Source organism: Sabethes cyaneus, chromosome 2 (assembly GCF_943734655.1).
Source record: "Sabethes cyaneus chromosome 2, idSabCyanKW18_F2, whole genome shotgun sequence".
NCBI lineage: Eukaryota > Metazoa > Arthropoda > Insecta > Diptera > Culicidae > Sabethes > Sabethes cyaneus.
The window spans coordinates 235,672,898-235,695,295 of NC_071354.1; the positions used below are offsets into that span (position 1 = coordinate 235,672,898).

Below are 22,398 nucleotides of genomic sequence, written 5' to 3' on the forward strand. Positions count from 1 at the left end.
AACATTTTATCGACGTGATATGTTGGAAATTGAAGCCTTCTTTTCCAGCAGTGGTGACACGGAACAACAATTTGTTCAATTCTTCGTTGTTGCGGATGACCAGCTGCAAGTGACGATAATTCTGATCATTTCGTTTTCGCGAGCAGCATATTTCCTGCCAATTCCGGAACTTCAGCAGCCAGATATTCCTTCACGGCAGCGAAATGAGTGCTCCAGCTCCAACACACGCACAGCATCTGCTCAACATTTTTCGATCGGATTCTATAGGGCGTAAATTAAATACAATCATAAGGAAGCTTAACCCATAGCTTATATCGTATATATTTCTGTCATCGGTGCTAGGGAAGCACTGACAAGGGAAGGCAAAAATATGACAATAATTGAATTTTTCAATGACGCGCATTGAAAATCAATAGTTTTCTGTATTTTCTATATTTTCCAAATCGATTTTCCGATCAATTGATGTAAATATCTTGGAAATCTATTGAAAATTGACTGAATTATAAGCCGAAGCGTGAAAACGCGTTTCTACTTTGATGACGTCATTTCCAACAACCAACCACGAAGCGAGAATTCTGGTAAAACATAGGTTCATTATTTTCAATTTTTCAATAGTTCAACATCAAGAATCCATTTTTTTCTTCATTTGGGTCAATTTTTAGAAAATTTTCCGATCGATTGGTGTAAGAATATTGAAAATCGATCGGAAAAGCGCTGAGCTATTAGCTCATTTTTCGTGACGCTCGGATTTTTCGATTTTTTGGAATGACACCCTATTTCAAAACTTGCCGTAATACGTAGTCCTACGTCAAAAATGCCTGTAGCTTCGGAACCGAAGGAGATTTGATTTCTTTAAACAAACTGTGCGTTTTCCATGCATGTGAAAGTGCTCAGAAGGCATGATTTGTGCGAAATAAACATGAAAGAAGATATAAAGAAAAAACGGATTTTTTAGGTCCACCCCGACCAAAAAACTTTAAATAGCTCCAGCCCATTAACCATAAGAGATAGAACTTTAATTTTTTTGGCAAAGTTACTTAAAATTTAAGGTTCTTTAACTTTGTTGAACATTTTATTCAGCTAACTTAAGCCATAAAAAAGTTTATATTTTGCACTCGCTTACTATGATAGTCACCCTAATGTCAAATACACCAAAAAATGCGGAAGTTAAAATAACAAATTTACTCCGAACATTCTGTATACCTAGGACTAATGGTTCTAGCTTAATTACTTTTGTCCATCTAGATTTGGGCCGTATGAATAAAACAGCTTGCATTGCGTATTCCGTGTAAATCTGGGAAAGTTTACTCTAACTCTTTTATTCATACGGCCTATTATTGTACGATGATGCAAGCATTTCCGAAAGAGGAAAAAGTCTTCATATTATATGACAGTCGACTGCAGAAAAGCATGGATATTTTGTCCAATTACTTGCAAATTTGGCATATTTCTTATCATCAGCCAAGAGCTTCGTCCCTGGAACCAATAATAATCTTGTTATCAATTGAACCAATGAAACGGTATAAGAAAACTGTAATAAATAAATTACAGAAACAGAAATTCTTTCATAAACAGGAAATCTAGTCTTTGTTTGAAAAATAAACCATTTTGGTTTGGTTAAGTGGTCAAGTAAAAGAAGCTTATGATTCATACACAATATGATACAGGATAGTTACTATTAGGTACATTATGTAATGAAATGTTCCCTTCCAACCAACAATGCAATTCAACCTTCGAACCATAGCATAACAATGACGCCTTGTGAAAATGGGCTATTGAAAACACAATTTTGCTTCGATTTTAAATTTAAAATATCAATGTTATCGACGATTTACAGACCGACCACGATCATTTCGCAGGAAACACTGTTAATTTAAGGATAAAGTCCGTGTCTAAGCAAGTTACAAGTGACCACCTAAGGTTATAAATTATTCATAACATTCGAATATTCTATCCATCATCCTTCCACTTGTGTCGTTCCTCATAAAAGTCCACCCTAAATTTATTCCCTTCAACAGACTGACGATGACTCATCCATCCATTGGTGGCTTTCCCCGTTCGAACATGAAATCTGTCAGACGTTTAATTGCGATTCTAAACCAAAGCTTCCTCGGCAGGGCGCTATCAGACCAGGCCAGGCCAGTCCAGCCCAAGTCAGGACACTTCTTCTCGTTCCCAGAGCCGGCGTGTGTTTTCGAAGCAATCGCTGGCATAGCAGCCTGCGGGTCCAGCTGTGATAAATCGGCATCCTCACCTTCTGTACCGCAGCAGCAGCAGCACCCAACCGACTGTGAATTCTTCGGGATGACTTTGTACCCGCCGCCGCCGCTACCGCCGTCAACGTTCGCTGTTGCTGCCGTCCAAGACCTTACACTGAGACTGAATAAGAGATAAATCCAATTGCCAAGAGGATGCCTTTCGCTTTCGACTTCGGTTTAGGTTCGCCCCGATAGCTTCTGGTGCGGAGTGAAAAACTAGCCTTGTCTTTGTATCGACCGAACAGCCGACCAACCGAATCATCTTCTCTCTTTGTGCGGTTTCCCACCGGCTGGCTGGCTGGCTGGCTGGCAAAATAATCCACAAATCGTCTCCGCCGCCGTCGCCGTCAAGTCAAGAGGCCTCCTCGCACAGTGGGTGGAACCAATTTAGTCGGGTTGCGGTTTTCTCAAATCGGCTAATATTAGACATATCTGGGACAGTCGGATCGGTTTTGGCCACTAGCGCACGGATACCATCTACACAGTTCAGACACGGCCCAGCACAGCACAGGGTAGGTGCGAGCAGAGCAAAGGCAACACGGTCGTTTGCTTATAATTTCAATTTTATTTGATAGTTTTTCTTCCGTCGTCTTTGTCTCGAACAATTATTTTAATTTTTTGTCCGCGCAGGCAGCTTGCCAACCAGTAAGCAAGCCATCGATTGTTGTCTATGTGCCGAGCCGATGCGGCCTTTAGGGACGACAAGAAATACTTCGAGCAGCAGCACACAATTTAGACATTTTTTTCTCCTGCCGGAGCCGTTTCGAGACCGAATCGACATGGTTTTAGAAGGTGGAATGGCCGTAGACAATTGTAACGAGATTTATATGCGAAAATATCGCTTGATCTCCATATAGGAGGAACATAGGAGCCGCCTGGCACAAAGTGCGAATTGTGCTTACCGCAAAGGCACAGGGAATGAAAAATGGTGCAAGTAAGAAAGGAAAACCGTCGAGACAGATGAGCAGCTCCGATGGTGGTGGCGCTTATCTACAGCGGATCTCCGATAGAAGGAAACCGGCGGCGGCTTGCGGTTGCTTGGCCAAGGAAATGGCTCTGCCGTGGCGTGGTGTGGCGGACGGCGGATTTTGAAGCGCTTATTTATTCTACCATTTGCGGAACGGCAGCTGGCGAAACGCGCGGTTGTCCTACAATAGACGCCAACAGGAACGACACAACGTCGACGATGGCAGGCAGTCAGTGACAATTCAAGCGTGATGCACGGAAACGAATCCTCTGACTGACAACTGCAGTGACACCGTCTGGTGTGGTGATGTTAAGCTGACGACTTTGACAGGCTTCACGGACGAATTGATTGGATGATATTTCGTTATTAATATTCTCTTGTGATTTTCAAGCGAATCGCGTCTAATAGAGATGCATGCTGGATTGGAACGGTGCACTTTGGACTCGCTTGCATTCAACAAACATTTACTTTCCGTGTCGGAAAGGACGCGAAAGGGCGGTGTTGTTAAAAGCGAAAATCCGCCACCGCTTCTGTTCGGTCGACATCGATGGTTAGATTCTGGGCCTAACCGCCACTGCCGCTGCGGCTGCTGCGGTTGGGACCGATTCCGAACCGATGCGATGGGAATTAAAATCATTAATCAACGGGTATTTTTTTGCTCTCCCTTATCTTTCCCGGCCAACAACGACGGTATGGCTACTATTTTGCGCACCGTACCGACCGACCGACCGACCGATCAAAAGATCGCATCAACAGACGACGATGGTTGGACGAAGGGAAAAAACTCGGTTTCGCTTAGACGCTAAGAAACGAGAACCGGGCTAAGATCTGCCCGGTCCGATAAGTTGGGGACCTGAGCCTAGCGAGCGACAGGCGCTTTTACCGCTCAGTGGGCTGCTGGTGCAGGACTATCCCACACTTTATCGCCCGGCTGGCATCTTAGACTACATTGGAAGACACTTTTTCCCACCTAGATCCCACCGGCGGCGATGCAATCTGGATTAGCTCGATGTTAATGATAGGGCACAGAATGATTTCACTTTTTACGAGCTGTTTAATGGCAATAGACGATTTTCTCGGCGACTCCGCCGATGCAAGGGTACGCTGGATTGCGTTTACGTTGAGTATTATTATTGTTCTGATATCTTGTGGGACAGACTAAATCAATCCACTGTTAGAACAATAAACTCGGATGTTGCTTCTGACTTGCAGACATAGATTTTTTTTTCCAATATTACAATTGCCAAGTTAAATAAACACATTAATTCCAAATCAAGAATGCAGTCAAATTTTCAGTTTCTGGAATATCTTGAGGCTGAAAGGCTAATTTAAAAAAAAATAGATTTGCTATTGAGTTCAGTTTGCACCGTTCAACGAATAAATTGAGCCAAATCTTGCAAACAGTGGTAGTCGTCTGTATGACCAATCGCTGCAAATAGTTTTAGAGCATCAGCGTACATTAACATGCAGCCGATGCCCAGCAGCAATGCAGCTTCGTTAGGGTTCAAACACGCGTCATTGATGTCTGGGATTTCATAAGCTGTTTCATAGGCTCAAAATAATAATCATATTCAGGAAACTGCTCTCACTTCATTCTTTGCATCTGTCAGAATACAATCACAAATTTGTGTGAACATATCTTCAATTTTGAGCATATCAACCGATTTTGAAATCAGTCATCCATCAAAATCAGTGAAGCGCGTTTGTACCTTAAAGAACAGTGACAGAAGCACTGGTCCGATGTTGCTGCCTTGCGGAATCTATACCTATAAAGAAGGATTTCTGTCTATCTGTCTGTCTGTCCGTACGTTCCTTATAGAATCGAAAACTACTGAACCAATCGGCATGAAAATATGCATGTAGAGGTTTTTTGGGGCCAGGAAAGGTTTTAGTGACCCCTCCCCCCACTAAGAGGGGGGGCTCCCATACAAATGAAACACAAATTTCTGCATAACTCGACAACTAATCAAGCAAATAGAACAAAATTTGGCATGTGGGTGTTTTCGGTGACAAGAATTTATTCTATGGTAAATTGAGACCCCTCCCCTCTTTTTAAGGGGAATTATAACTCCTCTCCTCTTTAAAAGGGGGGGCTTCCATACAAATTTCCTCATAACTCGAGAACTAATCAAGCAAATGGAACCAAATTTGGCAGGTGAAAGTTTTCTAGGGCAAGAATATTTTCTATAGTACATTAGGACCCCTCCTCACTTTAAGAGGGGGGGCTCCTGTACCAAAGAAACACAATTTTCCTTATAACTCGAGAACTAATCAAGCAAATGGAACAAAATTTGGCACGTGGGTGTTTTTGGAGACAAAATTTTTTTCTATGATGAATTGGGACCCCTCCCCACTTTAGGAAGGGGGGATCCTATACAAATGAAATACAAATTTCCTCATAACTGAAGAACTAATCCAGCAAATTGAACAAAATTTGAAATGTGAAAGTTTTTGAGGGCAAGAATATTTTCTATGGTGAATAAGGACCCCTCCCCACTTTAAGAGGGGGGGCACCTATACAAACGAAATACAAATTTCCTCATAACTCGAGAACTAATCAAGCAAATGGAACTAAATTTGGCATGTGAAAGTTTTCTAGGGCATGAATATTTTCTATGGTGAAATAGAACCCCTACCCACTTTAGGAGGGGGGGCTCCTATACAAATGAAATTCAAATTTCCTCATAACTCGAGAACTAATCAAGCAAATAGAACCAAATTTGGCATGTGGAGGTTACTGGAGGCAAAATTTTTTTCTATGATGAATTGGGACCCCTCCCCGTTTTAGGAGGGGGGATCCTATACAAATGAAATACAAATTTCCTCATAACTGAAGAACTAATCAAGCAAATGGAACAAAATTTGGCATGTGAAAGTTTTTGAGGGCAAGAATATTTTCTATGGTGAATAAGGACCCCTCCCCACTTTAAGAGGGGGGGCTCTCATACAAACGAAATACAAATTTCCTCATAACTCTAGAACTAATCAAGCAAATGGAACCAAATTTATCATGTGGGTGTTTTTGTAGGCAAGAATATTTTCTATGGTATATTTTCTATGGATTTCCCCACTTTAAGAGGGGGGGGGGGCTCCTATACAAATGAAAAACAAATTTCCTCATAACTCGAGAACTAATCAAGCAAATGAAACCAAATTTGACATGTAAGTGGTTTTGGACGCAAGATTTTTTTCTATGGTGAATTGAGACCCCTCTCTACTTTAGAAAGCGAGTTATGGCCCATCTCCTCTTTAAAAGGGTGGGCTTCTATACAAATGAAATGCAAATTTTCTCTTATCTCGAGAACTAATCAATCAAATGGAACCAAATTTGGCATGTGGGAGATTTTGGAGTCTTGAATTTATTTTACGATAGTTAGAGACCTCTCACCCCTGTGGTAGGGGGATATGGACTCTCATACAAATAAAACAGAAATTTTTGCGAAACTCAAAAACTAATCGAACTCGAGAAATTCGAGACTCTTCCATAAAACATTAGTCAATACAAGACCACAAAAACTATCTATAGTAACACTAGATCATTCAGGACGAGACGGTCGCGAGTGTTGCCGGTGACCCGCCGTCGGAAGCGCCGCCCACTGGGGGGCTTGCAAAACTCGAGATTGTGACAAAGATCATCCGAGATTCATGATTTATGTACAACACAGGTTAATTTGTGGCAATACGAAGTTTGTCGGGTCAGCTAGTAAACAAATAAATAAACAACATTTCTATAACTATATCGACTCAAAACTACGGCTGGGATACCGGCAGGCCCTGTAGAAAAGGAACGCTTCCATTCTTCGGCTCCGTAAATTAGTTTTAATTAGTGTGATTTTCATATCATTTAATATTATTTGTGCATTGTTGTCAGTCAATTTTTTTTATTCATGCCGAAGTTTAAATTAGTTTAAATTAGCCAAAGTTAAATTATTCGAATAACAAAAGACAATGAATATGAGGTTGATTCTCCACAAGCTATTATTTCCGGTTTTATCTTTTCCTTCTCTCATTCTCTTCCCACTTTCTTTCTTTCTATTCATCTGTTAGCTTCTCTCCGCTCTTCCTTTTCTGTCCCTCTTCCTCCTGCATCTCTCTCACTTTCTTTTTCTTTTTCTCTATCGTGCAGAGAGAAGTTCTTTCTCTCTCTCTCTCTCTCTCTCTCTCTCTCTCTCTCTCTCTCTCTCTCTCTTTCGACTTTTCTTGTTACTTCGCTCATTTTTACATTTCTTTCAGCCTCTTAGATTACTAACTTATTCTCTCTGTTCCTCCATTTTTTCATTTTAATTTTCTCCTAAAGCAAAGTCGGGAACAAGTATATTTCCTATTTCGGAATTCGACCTTCTCATATTTTATTCGACAGACTTCCCAAATTGCAACTGCACAAGAGCATTGGCTGTTTACTGGTTGGTTTGAAGCGATCAGAGTTGCATAATGTTTGCACGACTATTTCGGGAGGAGGATGTGCCTTTGCACTTCTCTGTTACCTGGCGAGGCGTGCACCATTACGGGGATAGCGACCAATTTGACTTCCATCCCTTCAGCTTCCCTTCGTAGAGTTTCTTTTTTTGTGGCAGTTCTAGTTTAAAACGATAGATGAACGTAGTGTTTTATGTCTCGTCACCTTGATTCTAACTGACCGTGCTGGCTATTTGATCTTCTCTCCACCTGCACTGCAGCTCTGGCATAATTTGAGAAACAACCCTACTATTAACAGCATTTCAGGTGCTCTCCTCTTTACACATTTCATCCGTAATAGTCTGCACATTTAAGCTAGGTATCTCACTTCGCACTACTTTGAATCTTGGGCATTGGAATATTACATGCCCTGGTGTTTCTACCACGCACCCGCATTCCGGTCAAGAACTACGTCAGAAGTTCACCTCTTCATGCTTCCGTTTCAACAAGGTCGATAGAACCGGAATGAATCTGTGCTGACAACTTTCCGGATTCTTCTGGTTTCCCTTCGCATATCCTTGTCTTTCACTATTGCGATGCCGATAGCAATCATTCCTGCGATGACGAATACTGCCTCGGACTCGAATGAAACTGCTCTATAAGCACTCGCGACTCGCATAGCCAAGAGCCGGAACGCGCTGTTCAGCTTTGCTAGGTTTCGTTTGGTCCTCAACGCTGAAATCCAGGCTGGACCTCCGTACCTGACAAATAAAATATATTGCGTAGTTCAATTGCTGAGTGCGACTCCAACCCACACTCTCTCGGTTTGCGCACAAGTGTTTTGACATTTAAACTACCAGCATACGACATCCTATATAGTCTCACATCTTGTTTCGATCATTGGTTCAAAGGTACAAGTACCAACGAGCCACATGCCCTGGCAGGTGTTGTGGGTTCGAATTCGGTTATAATCTCAGATTATAGCTTGGTTCGACCCATGCACCTGCCAGCATTGGGAGCCATTATACAGAGCTTCTAATGTCAATCAAGCAGTTTCCTTTCTGACTGTTACACTGACTGCATTATTTAATTTGCATGTTCCCAAACCTCGAATGAAACGTAACCCTCCTTGGTTCAATCGTCGGTTACGTGAATTGAAAAGAGAACGTGCTAGAGCTCTTCGGCACTACACCAATAATAGGAACCCGTACACGAATGTGTTGCTTGTTTAATCGTGTGTACAATCTTCTTTATTTTCATTGTTCTAGTGATAACTTTAGACGCCGCTTACGAAGATTAAATGTACTACAGTTAGTTGTAAATTCTTTACGGTTTTTCGGCTCTTCAGTCAAGTGGATGCAAACGATTGATTTGCTTTTACTTATCCGACGTTTCGGTGATTTATTTCACCTTTTTCTAAGGATTCTGGAATTGTACAATGATTTAGGTGGTTTTTCTAGCTGTAACTTATGGTGGGACCTACAAAAGCTTAATCGTTTTTTGTTATATCTGTGTGTAGTATTCCTATTGTGCAACCTAATAACATGGCGTCTACTCTGTACTATTTTTAAGGAGCTTGGGTTAACTTTCTGTCGCTGTGTTGTTTGAGAACTTTACTTATTGTATTTTATTGAATTTGAAATTTGGACTTATTTTCCGTTTTGTTCGCACTTAAAATCTGGTCCAGAAAGCGAAGTTTTGCGGTTTGTTTTACTCAGGTCATTCTGCGGATGGTGTGTTGTCTATCACTATTTCGAACTGACATCACTTTGACGTTTGTGTATTGATATCTGATTAGAACAGTTTTAGTTTGTGAAGGTTTTCAGAGTGTGTATTACTCCTGCGTATATGGCGTTTAGTCCCTGTGTGTCTTTGCGTTTGTTTATGCTATTCTGTGTTGACATTATATGGCATACCGTCAAACGGGGTAACTTGCAACAGTTCTCAACTATGAGTGCAAGTGAAAACTTATCTGTAGTACATTTGAGGACGTTTGATTAATACGTAGTTATTAGGTCTACCATAGAACAATTTCACATATTGAGAAAAAATATGCGATCAATATTGGCTGTTGTAGAATTTTTTAACTAATTTGTTACTAGTAACCCCTTAAACGGGGTAACTTGCAACAAGTAATATTTTTTGGAAATTGAACGAATTTAAAGATTTGTATGAGTTTCTTTTGATTTGAATATGCAAATGATAATCCGACTTGCGATTTTTAATGCTTTTGCTATGAATATACGCGTAAATGCCCTATGTCACGTTGGTAAAAACAATTTATGAGCCCCGTAACGGAAATTACAAAAAATAACTTTTTATATTATTCATGCAGTTGATATTCCTTGTCTGGATACAATAGAGCTGCCTTTTTAAGGACCATTCACATATTACGTAACGCACTTAGTGAAGTGGGAGTTGTGTAACAACGCATTACACGTCGTAAAGTTAAAAATCATCGATATTTCGGTTACGTAATATATGATTGTTCATTACGTTACGAGTGATCGTAATTAGACACTGTCATATTGCTGGTCGATTCTCTCAGTGACCTTATTTTCATTTTGGCCGCTTCTATGGCCATTTTCAGTATATCCAGAGAAAAACTGGAATATTTCCGACTTGCCGAAAGTCTCTTACACTCTTCAGGTGTGGTTTAGTTTTGATTGATGCAAAATTAAATGATAACGCGCCTCTTGAAGGTAACGGAAAACAGCTTTTTATATCTACCAGCTGTTGCAAGTTACCCCGTTTAAGTACTTGTTTTACGAATAACGTGGTAACAAGTAAGATACACAAAACTAGTCATCATAAATCAATTATTTTGTTTCCTTATTGTTCATTTTACTATAAAAAATGGTTGTTAGGATTCTTTTATTTGAAGTGCCTGTGGGCGACACCAACGTTTTACTGACGAAAAATTGACGATGAATTTGACACCATCTTGTGGGATTTTTTAAAAATCATCAAAACAGCAGAAAATCAACATAACAGTGTCAAAGGCTTCTTTAAAGTGTTAACAACAAGATTCAGTGACTGATTTAGATTAAAAATTCAAGTAGCAGATCAAAGAGTACATTAAATTGGATCGATATAGCGTTGTTGCATGTTACCCCGCTGTTGCAAGTTACCCCGTTTGACGGTACTTCTAAGACGGTAGTGAAAATTGTTTTCTGTGTCTGTCTAAAATTTTTGTGTTATCGAGATCAAATCTGTGGGAATCTCAATAATTCAAGGTAAGTTGAAAAATATAGAAATTCTATTTATTTTTGTCTGTTACAATTTAAAAAAAAATCATGCTCAAATTAAAAAAGACGTTCATCACACTTGTTTAAAGCATAAAAAACCCATTCTTACAGTATTTTGTTCTTCAAGTTCTAGCCGCAAAATTGCTGATTTCTTTTAATGGAAACTACGTTTGGTTTTGCTTCGATTAGGTACTATTAACTGGCGTATCTAAACGTGCATTGAACTACAGTTGTTATGAGATGCACTCACTATAGTTTTTTCCTTAAAAAAACTAAGGCTGTGGTGTTGTTTACGACCCATTTCCGGTTCGCCTCAGGTTCAATAGGAATGCAATGATCGAAAACAATGCAAACCAAAAAAATTACGGAATTGTTAAGAGAATCGATTGGCTCACAATACGGAAAATGAATGCAATAGACGCTCTAAAATTTTATTGTCAGTTCTCCCCGTTCAAACTATGAACACTTGTTTATTTAATCACCGTTTGATTTTTATAGTATTTTGCAACATTAATTTGCCTCACTAAAAACTGCAAATATTGTTAGTTTTAAAATCGTTCATATTTCATATTTTCACTAGCTATAAAACAACTAGTTCTGCCACACCCCATAGGCGTGTTATTTTGTAGAAAAAAGAACCCTATAAAGTTCACCGTTAAATTATAAATCTGAAACACATGCCAGCGATTATAAATTGATGATCGCACCACTCTGAATTACCTACTTCCTCGCACCGCGGTGAACTCGATCCGTTACGTTTGCGTTGTTCCAAAAACTGTGGCCATCGTTTACATTCATTGTGGAGGATTTTATTGTGCCCTACCCGGTCGGTGAAGTGCTCTCTACTCTACCCGTGAATTCCCATAAAACGTCAATATGGGCTTGATTGTTTTACCACTTCCAAGCGGGGCATAAATTCAAATCACTGAGCCGGGTGCACTGCACTGCCACTTCGGTAGCTTTATTACGACTATAATCTTTTTACAGTTTTCCGTTATGCACCGAGAGCTGAGGTATACGGAAGACACAAAATCAATAGGGAATCAATATAGCCCATTTATTATAGGATTGCTGCTTCCATACTGGGACAATGAAACGGGTTAAATTTGATTTGTTCTCTAATTTACACACTTTTGTTCTTAAACTCTCACTTACCCGTTAAACTGACAGGTGAGGTGGCTCGAGCTCCAAGAAACACGTAACCAGAACTGTTCACAAAGCACCGTCAAACTTTCGACTCATCGGAACCTCGCACTTTTCTGGAAATAAAGAACGATGAAAACGAAAATTATAATTTCTGTTAACGTTCATATAATTTGCTGTTTGTCCAACATTACGTAAACCTTTTCGAGCCCATCATTTATTGCTGGGTTTATTAGCGGGAGCAGCAGCGAAGAAATGAATGGGTGTGTGAAAAACGAAACGTGGCTGATAATTCACCAAAGGTACTAGGTATAGGTAGGTACACGGGAAAGCCGCCCTCGCAAAGCCCTGTCTTTCCAGCTGTGCTGGTGGAGGTAATTTTTCTTTGTTTCGTCGAATGGTCGCGATTTGGTGGAAGGTGCCTACAATAGTCGCGTGCCAAAGCTGTTATGGTGCTATGATCCGGGGGGGGCGAGGGGGTGGCATGGGTCCCGGAAAGTGAAGACGCGAAGACAGATAAGAGTGAGAGGAAAAAAACCTGCAGCCACCACCCACGACAACAATGGAACGAAATCGAAAGCCAGCTCGTGTTGTTGGCGTCTTTCTTCGTAGTTTGCACTAGTGCTAAGATTGGATGGCGCAGCCTAGCTAGCGCCTCCGAGCTGGTAGTGCGAAAAATAAATACCTTTGCGTAGTGCGACGGCTAATGGATACGGTGACGACGCTACGCGTCCGTCGGTGGGTGTGAAATGAAAGGCAGGTACCGCCCTTCACCGACAGAGTACCGGCGTTATGAATGAAAATGAAACTGTATAGAAAAATTACATATTTATGAGCGAGCAACTGAGCCAGCGTTTGATATTAGACGAAAAATATCAAAATCGTTAAAAAACAATGTTATCATACAGCCACGATTTCCAGTTGGCCTCGAAGTACGACGCTGGTCTAACAAGCCAGCCGTCGTATGTTCGAATCTCAATAACAATCGTCGGCCAACTTTTAGTCACTTTATACTTTAACTGCTGGTTTCCGTTTAAATTGTGTTTCAGTCAATAAGTAATATTTAAACGGAAATCATCAATTGAAGGATAAATAAGTCAAATTTGTGATTTGTTATGTGTTTTTATTGTTTAGTTTTAAACGAGTCTTAACCGACAGTTAGTAATAAATTGCCTAAAGGTAAATTGATTTATAAACTTAAGGTGAAGGTCATCAGAGTCCAGCTGCTTTTTACTGATTTCAGTACTTGTTGCCACTATCGTTTTGTTTATGCTACGTTTATGCTGAGTTGCTAGAAGTAGGTAATAATCTGTTATGAACAATTATAAAACGTAGAATCGCGTATGTAGTTTTGCTGTTGAACTAGATCCGACAGTAATTCTATCACATAAAATGTTGTTTACGGTGAACTTTATTATCAGCGAATTTTATAAGTATATTATCGGCGCACTGCTCAAATGTTTACGTTGGCATCACTTCATATATACTTCCGTTTCCTTGGTAACGTAAACAACGACGGTCGGGGATTCGGAATTGCAATCGAAACGAAGTGAAGTTTTCCCTATCAGTTCAAGTGAACAGATTGTGCAAAATCATTATAATATCTTACTAAATAACTGTTCGGGAGGTAAATTCAAGTTTCTTGTGCCTCAAGGTTAGTTCCGCGAGTGATGTTGCGAGTGATTGATTGAAAAAATTGATGAAAAATCGACGGCGAACAAGTGAAAATATAGTGATGAATTTTATTTGGGCAAAAATCTCAGCATTTAGTGTAATTTATGCCCCAAAAAGTGATAGAACCTATAGAATACAACGTTTAGTGCTTCGAGATGCAAGATCTTATTACGGCTATCAGGTTAGTTGAACAAATTCTATTTTTTTTGTGAAGGTTTCCCGAGTCTATGGGAGTATGAAGAAGGGAAGGGAACGGTGATATTCGGTGCCATACTGACTGCCATAAATGTACTTTGACGAACTTGTCGTTAAGGTTCATTCTAAAGGTACTTACTAAGAAAACCAACAACTGACAGGGTCTATGAGTATAGAAAAAGTTTCCCATTGAAAACTTCTTTCATGCTTGATCACTCTGACTGTCAAATCTACTGGAAAACATTTTTGGCTTTGTTTCGCAAAATTAGCAATGCGAACGCTAACTTTTTAAATGCCGAGCGGAAAACCCACGGAAGCTATTTTTAAACTTATCTTGAAGATCCACACAAAGATTTATTTTTTCGGTTTTCTGCTTTTCCTGAGCGAGAGATTGCAGACAGTGTAAACGGTTTCGGTCCCGAATTAGTTTACTAACTTTGGATTCTGTTTATAGCACCACAATATTCCAAAGGGAATACAAAAAGGGATTTCACTGCGTTTAGGATTAAATTGAGTGCTTCCGGAAGGAAGGAAAATATTTTTCTTTTCTCTCTGTTTCTCTGTGTAATTGATCGGATTTGTGTACAAAAAAAGTTTTGTCTTTCTGACTGGTTTAATCATATCGATTACAGTGATGGAATAGTCTGATGACAGACTATCATAAAATCGGTGTTGTCTTCTGTTATTTTTTTCCGCAGATCTTTCGATTACCTAACGATGTCATGAAGCGTAAATTGAAAAAACCCGAATTAATCCACCTAGCGGCGTGACCTAGCCTTTCTACTGCCACAATAATCATTATTTAATTTCTCAGGAACATCTATAATTGACTTGACTATATTTTTAAATATCCGTTCGGTATTCCTCAAAATCCTTATTTGCCAGTAAAATTCACAACGTATTGCGTAGAATAATTCTATTTTCTTTCCTTGGGTGCGTAAATACTTGTAAGCGTCATTTATGTTATTTGATGAACACCTTATTTAGTTTTATAATCGGTCGGCCTTAACTTTTGGGTTTCAGAGCCACATACGAAACTTGTTTTGAACTGACAATATGAAATATGCGTTCATAGCATATTTTTTGATATTTTTTTTGAGTGGTTTTAGCCCAAAGGGTAGATTTTTTTTGATATTTTGATATTAATACCATGCGTTCAAAAGTTAGCATCTTTGAAAACAGGAGTTCAGAAAAATTATTATTATACTTCGTTTTTGAAGAAAAAGGATATCTACAACAAAATGATTAAACTCAAAATTTTACTATTAGTTTGCTTGGCTTCAATTTTGCAATATATCTGAATTAGAAAAAATAACTGAATAGAGCATTAGATATGAAAAAGAGAAATTGAACTTTTTCTTAGATGGCGCTCCTTCAGATAATTATTTTTGCATGAAAATCAAAACTTGAGCTTCTTTTGAATGTACTTTCATGAAAAGATAGTCATTAGCTTGATCGCATCGTTTTTACAATGTTGGGGGGTTAGGAAAACAAGATGAGGTCGAAAAATAGTGCAAAAACTGCACCATAAACATGCTTGAGAATAAGAAATATGATCGATATGATTTCCAGTGCTGGTCATTTTTGATTTATTTATTAAAACATGATACATGACATAAGACATCTGTCCTTTAAAATGTCACTAACGAAAACAAATCGTACAAAGTTACTACCGTGCAACGTTTACTTCCTATTTTTCAAATAACATTTCTAAGCTCTAGTATCTATGGATTGAAAAGAGCATATATTGATGCGCAAAATTTGTATGAAATTTGTATAAATTTATTTGGAAAAATCAACTCACTAGTATTTTGATCCTATAAAACACTATACTTATATACTTAAATTAACTGCTTTTCTCCGCTTTTTGCTTTGCGTGCAATTGTGAGTAACAGCAAGTGAAGAAAATGACAATTGAAATCTAAAATCAAAGAAAAGAAAAAACTTTGCAATTAAATCCAGCTATTTAATATTTATTTGCGAGAGATACGTAGTTCGCCTACAACATGCAGGCTTCATCAGTGTCTTTTTTCAAAGGGTATACGTATCTGTCGCGAATAAATATTAAATAGTGGAATTTAGTCGGTAAAAGTTTTTTTCTTTTCTTTTATTTCAGAGTTCGTATTCCACTAAGAGGCTTCAAAAACTTCTGACTTTTGACATGTTTCTCACTTTTCTTGAATTTCATTGCAAATTGTCATCACATACATACACATACATACATACATACATACATACATACATACATACATACATACATACATACATACATACATACATACATACATACATACATACATACATACATACATACATACATACATACATACATACATACATACATACATACATACATACATACATACATACATACATACATACATACATACATACATACATACATACATACATACATACATACATACATACATACATACATACATACATACATACATACATACATACATACATACATACATACATACATACATACATACATACATACATACATACATACATACATACATACATACATACATACATACATACATACATACATACATACATACATACATACATACATACATACATCGCACGCATTGAATACAATCAACATTTGATTGATACGTTTTGATTTCACACGTTTTAACGGTTTAATATACGGTGCTTAAGTGTTAAAGTTTGAATAACTTTTGAATGAACCGTCCGATTTTAAATAACTCGGTTTCGTTTGATAGATCTCAGCAGTAATTTTCAAATAATAATAAAATGTGTGATGTTTTTCATTCAATTAATTCTTAAATGTTACAAAAATAGGTTTTAAATACTATTTTTTCACATTTCTTTATGTAATATTCAAACTACAAGTCCAATCGTCATGAAATTTGGAAGTTAAGGGTTTGTAAGGCTCCTCTTTCATATGCAATCAATTTTGTTCAAATCGGTTAAGGGATCTATGAGATAATGAAGTCCCATATTTTTCGTATTTTTATACATAACTTTTGAACTAAAAGTCCGATCAGTATGAAATTCAATAGCGACCAATGGGACACCTAAACCTTTCATTTGACACTAAGAACATTAAAATCGGTCCAGCCATCTCCGAGAAAAGTGAGTGAGATTGAAAGCGTTACACACACACACACACACACACACACACACACACACACACACACACACACACACACACACACACACACACACACACACACACACACACACACACACACACACACACACACACACACACACACACACACACACACACACACACACACACACACACACACACACACACACACACACACACACACACACACACACACACACACACACACACACACACACATACATACATACACACACACAGAAAATGCTCAGTTTTCAAAACTGAGTCGAATGGTATATAACATTCGGCCCGCAGGACCTTCTTTCCATTTCCGGTTTTCCAAGTGATTTCTATACCTTTATACTATATATTTATATAGTAGAAAGGCAAAACGTGGTTCTACCATATTTAGTTTGTACTTGTCTTCGACAGATACGCAGTCCAACGTGAAACTCATTTTTTTGGAAGTGAAGAAGCTTTTGGTGCGAAGAATGATAAATTGTATGAACTGGAATATTTCAATACATAGACCAAAAATATTGCGGCAGTGCAATGACCATGCAATGGGAGAATTAAATTGGATATTAGCCTACCAATATAAGCGGGAACGGACGGTAGCATAACGCAAAACGTCTTTGGGTATTAACAGAAAGATTATGAGTTGAAATCCCACCTGTCATTACACTCCCGATATATTTTCGGTCCATATATCGAAATTATGCAGTTTGTCCAATTTATCATTCTTCGCACTACACGCTTCTTCACTTCCTAAAAAAATAGTCGTTGAAGTTCAGGTCTCAAAAACGTTTGCACCGATCCTAATAAAATTTAGAAACTAGAATGGGATGTACTCAAAAAAATTTGATGCGTTGTTTTTATTTAGTCACTGAAAAAGATTGGAAACTATTTGAAAATGGCAGAGCTCAACATAGTTTACCTGTGGGTCACGGTAAAATTTTTGTAACTGTGATGTTTCTATTTTATTTTTTAAAATTATTTTGATGTTTCTTTTTCCACTGAGGATTCCTTAAACGCTTTCACTAACCGCTCCCAAACTCCACTCACTTGGGAGAAGTCAGTTGATTGAAAGTCTGCCTCGTACGTGCATCAGAACATTCATTTGTGAAATCGCTGTTCATATTGTATTACATTGTTCATATGTTGTTTCGTCAGTTCGTTGCTTGCTTGCTTCAAGTTGGCACAGTGAGTGGCACGCCTGCGAATCTTTCTGCACTAATGAACTGACCTTGAGATTATTAATCCGAATCAACCATATTGAAGGCCAATAGATATAAATTGACAGGAAATATCACATTAAGTAGCTTAGCTTTGCGCATTGATTCAATAGCATCTTAAAATTGAAAATTTGACTGATCTTGCGGGGTTATTGTAGAAGGATTCGGCTTAAACCGCTGTTGAATTTCGTTTTCCGGCATCTCTTTGTCCTAATTCCTCCCATGATTGTCACTGCTTCAAAAAAGTTGAAACGCTCTTACGTTCTTACGACCGGATGGGATCCCTCCTGTTGCTTTTAGCCATTAGCCTTCATTTTCAACCGGTCATTCGGCCGAGGAGAATTTCCGAGCGAGCTGGAAGCTGTCATACATGTTTTCCGTGGTGGTGATCGGTCGTGACGTCAGGAATTACCGAGAAATCATCAGGTTTCCTACTGAATCCTACAAGCCATGAAGTTTTATATCTCCTATGACCAGCATGGTTTCGTTCTAGGTGAATCCGTAGCTACGAACTTGTTAGACTTCATTACCACGTCATTTATACGGATCTGAATGCAGCATTCAACCTAAATTATCCATAAAGCATTACTCCGTAAAGGGTGGACTTGAAGAATTTTGCATGTCAAGCATGTCCAATGCGTCTGTCCACCATTTTTCAATAAGTCTAGCGTTCCACAAGGGAGCAATTCGGGACCACTTTAGTCCACCATTTTGGTTAAGGATGTTGAATTGTTGCTAGATTATAAATACAAACTTATTTCAGTGACAAAATCAAATCAAAATTCAAAACTGAATAAAATGGTAACGAAACCTAGAGGGATTTAGAAAATTCTAATCCGATGTAGGACAATTTTTGACGACAATTTTTCAATATTTTTAAGATAAAAAATAATAAAAGGTAAGTATGGTAAAAAATAAGGAAAATAAGGCTCTAGGAAAAACATAGTTTCGGTAACTTTGGTAGTCATTTTCCATGAAAAATTGAGCGAAAAAGAAAATGTACTGCTAGCTAGCTAGTATTATCATACTTGGGTAGCCCTATCTGTACCGGAAGTACCATTTCCGAACATTGCCCTGCTAACTTTATCTAAAGCTAGCAGCACATTTTCTTTTTCGCTCAATTTTTCATGGAAAATGACTACCAAAGTTACCGAAACTATGTTTTTCCTAGAGCATTAAATGAGCATTAAATTATGGTCATACTTGGGTAGCTTTAGCTGCACCGGAAGTGCCATTTCCAAACATTGTCCTGCTAACTTTATCTAAAGCTAGCAGTGCATTGTTTTTTCCTATGAAACAATGGAGCATTAAATTCGTCGTTAGGTGCATTAATTAGCATTAATGTAGCATCAATTAACTGAATGATGCAGCTTATGTTCTGCTAACTTTGTACTGCCAGTTTTAGGGACATGTATTTTACCACAATAAAGCCTCTTGTACAAGTGCAAACTATAACTAGTTTACACTCTTCCCTAGCCTCAAAGGCCATTGGTTAAAAAGTAGTCAAAACATGAGGGGTAAAAGGTTGGAAAACACCGATACTTAAGCACGGCTAATAATAAGCAGGTCGCTTTCTCAATAGCGATACTGTAAAATGAACGAAGTGCGGAATACAAAAAAACACATGGAAAATCACAGTGAAAATACTAGTCGCAGTTAACCACCCAGTTAGCTTAGAGGTACGATGCTGGCCTAATAAGTCGTATGGTTCGTATGTTGGAATCTCGGATAAGTGGTGATGCTAGATAGAGTCAGTAGGACTGTTGAGCCAGACCCGTAACTGTCCTGTACTCTAACAGCCGGCTGTGAAGTCTGTCGATAAAGAAGTCAAGTCTTAGAAAGACGTTTATGCCTAAGGCTTTTTTTTAACTCACACAGCCGTACGTCTCATCACCAGTGTTGCAAATCGAGCGAGAAGTATACAATGGCTACTGACACGTGAGCGTGTCTAAGAAGCATAGCATCCAACGCTTACGTAACTGACGCAAGCGTATGACAATCAACCGCCGTTGCTGTATATAGACTGGCACTAGGCGAACAACTCGTGAGCAGCCAGCTGCCTGTGAGGACTAGCGGCACACTGGGATACAGATCTTGCATTACTTTTACTTTTCTTCTTCATATCACGCTTACGATTCTACAAACGTTTTGGAGCGCGAGCCCTCGCGACCGGTATCAGCTGCTCAGACTGCAATGACGAGCGAGAGCGACGACCATGACTGCTTCCTAAATACACACTCGTAAAAACTCGTCACAGTGCATGAATAAATAAGAGCGAGAGTCCGAAAAAGATGCTTATGCCAGCGTGTTCGTTAGAACGAGTACGCGTGTCTGATAAAATTAGACACTGCTTATCACTTGCCACAGCCTTGGCTTAAACATTACCCTTCCTTATCGACAGACTTCGCAGCCAGCTGTTAGCGTACAGAAAAATTACGGGGCCAGTGGAACGATCCTACTGACTCTATCTAGCAAGCATAGCAAGCTAGCTGCTTAACACTTGCGTCAGTGAAAATGTGAAGCTGCATTTTTTTTTTCATTTTGAACAGCTCTACAGGAACTTGATTTCTGCGATCGCTAAAACCACGTTGACTCAGTGCATCCACGACTTTGGCTGAATATCATCGCAGTCTGTTAAGTGGTTATGGAGATGGCATCGCAGCACGACCAAATCCGACAAAAAATCATGTCGCCGCGATGGAAACTTTGCCTGCTCCCACAGATAGATCGAGAAACATCAGGGAATCCATTATTGTTCAGATCGATAAGTCAAGACGTCCCAGCGGCAATCAAGTAACGACAGAAACCTGACAACTACTGACCTGAAGAAGGCTAGCAAGGTGTTGTATCTCTTCAAGTTTCCATCTGGTTTCTCCAAAAAACGATGAGAGGCGATGGGCCTCTCCTCTTCAAGGTGTGGAAGCTACCGAACCGAAACGACAAACAAAACCCGTTGGTCAAACCCTGTGCAAGGAAGCTGTAGCCGGGAGTGGCTGATTCAACTGTGGAGCGCCGTGATGGACGATCAGACGTACATCAAGTCAGACACAAAGCAGTTGGTGGAAGTTTTACATTGGCATGCCACGGTTAGTCCTTTCTGACAAGGAAAGAAAGAAGGAGCTTTCCTTTCTTTATCGTTTTTGCTGCGCAAAGTGAACTTCATTGTGTATATTATTTATGGTTGGTCCAGCTCATTTTAAACGTATCCATAAATAGTTTGCCCAGTAACGGTGATAGCGGGTTGCCCATGGGGGCTCTTTCAATCAGTACGCATTTTTTGATAGTGTCAATGATGATTCGTCTCATGTTCGCTGTCGTTGTTTGAAAAACCCGTTGACTGTTAATAACTGGTGAACTCAAATGATATTAGTTCAGATAGATGACAAACAGATTTTGCTGCATCCACAACAACATCCAAGCGATACAAATGCAGCTCTTCAAATTGCATTATACTGCGAGCTGTTCAATGGCTTTGTATAAATCAGATAGTTTATATTACTATGGAGTATCGTCAATAACGCATTCCATTTCAGCATCAATACGTATCTGATCGAACTGAAATGGGGAAGTGATTCAAAGCCGTTTACATTTTCTTTGAAAGATCATAGAAGACTCAGCTGTACAAAGAAATTAAATTTTTCAAAAGAATGGCCAATACAATAAGCGATCCTAAACAAATTAACATTTTAAATATTTACGTAATCTGATTTTATAGTCAGATATGATAATGATGATTGTTATGTGGTTAATTAAAAAGATTATACAATTAATTTCTGTTTTTTATTCGCACGCTATGGATTACGTTACATACACTGACGTAGGCATAGATAAGCTTTGAAAGTGAATTTTCAGGCTTAATCTCTTGAATTGAGCTAAATTCACTAACCGATGTGAGTATTGCTCAAGATTTTTATACCCACAAACAAGAAAAACGTGTAAGTCTTACATTTTATCTTCAGAGGCTATAGCATCAAACAATTTTGGTTCCTCATTTCACTTTCACTGATTTATTTCAAGCTTGTAAAGGTAGTATTTGCAAAATTTTCACAGTCAACGTTCGGAAATTCCTTAAATCGAACAAAAGAATATATATGACACAACCTTTTCTAAGACAATATCAACTAAATTACCACCCAATTAGTCTGTGAATTTATTACTGGACCAATAATCCAGA

General features: G+C 38.8%; 1 protein-coding gene across 2 annotated transcripts in view; it reads right to left on the reverse strand.

Moving 5' to 3' along the window:
* Positions 1-22,398, reverse strand: part of LOC128735044 (uncharacterized) — a 291,676-nt gene that overhangs the window by 175,227 nt on the left and 94,051 nt on the right. The window contains exon 2 of one of the 2 annotated variants that reach the window (XM_053829510.1): positions 12,024-12,127. The exons of the other annotated variant lie outside the window; for it this stretch is intronic. The gene's annotated coding sequence lies outside the window, so the exon portion shown is untranslated. The remainder of the gene's footprint in view (positions 1-12,023; positions 12,128-22,398) is intronic. 2 annotated transcript variants of the gene reach the window in all.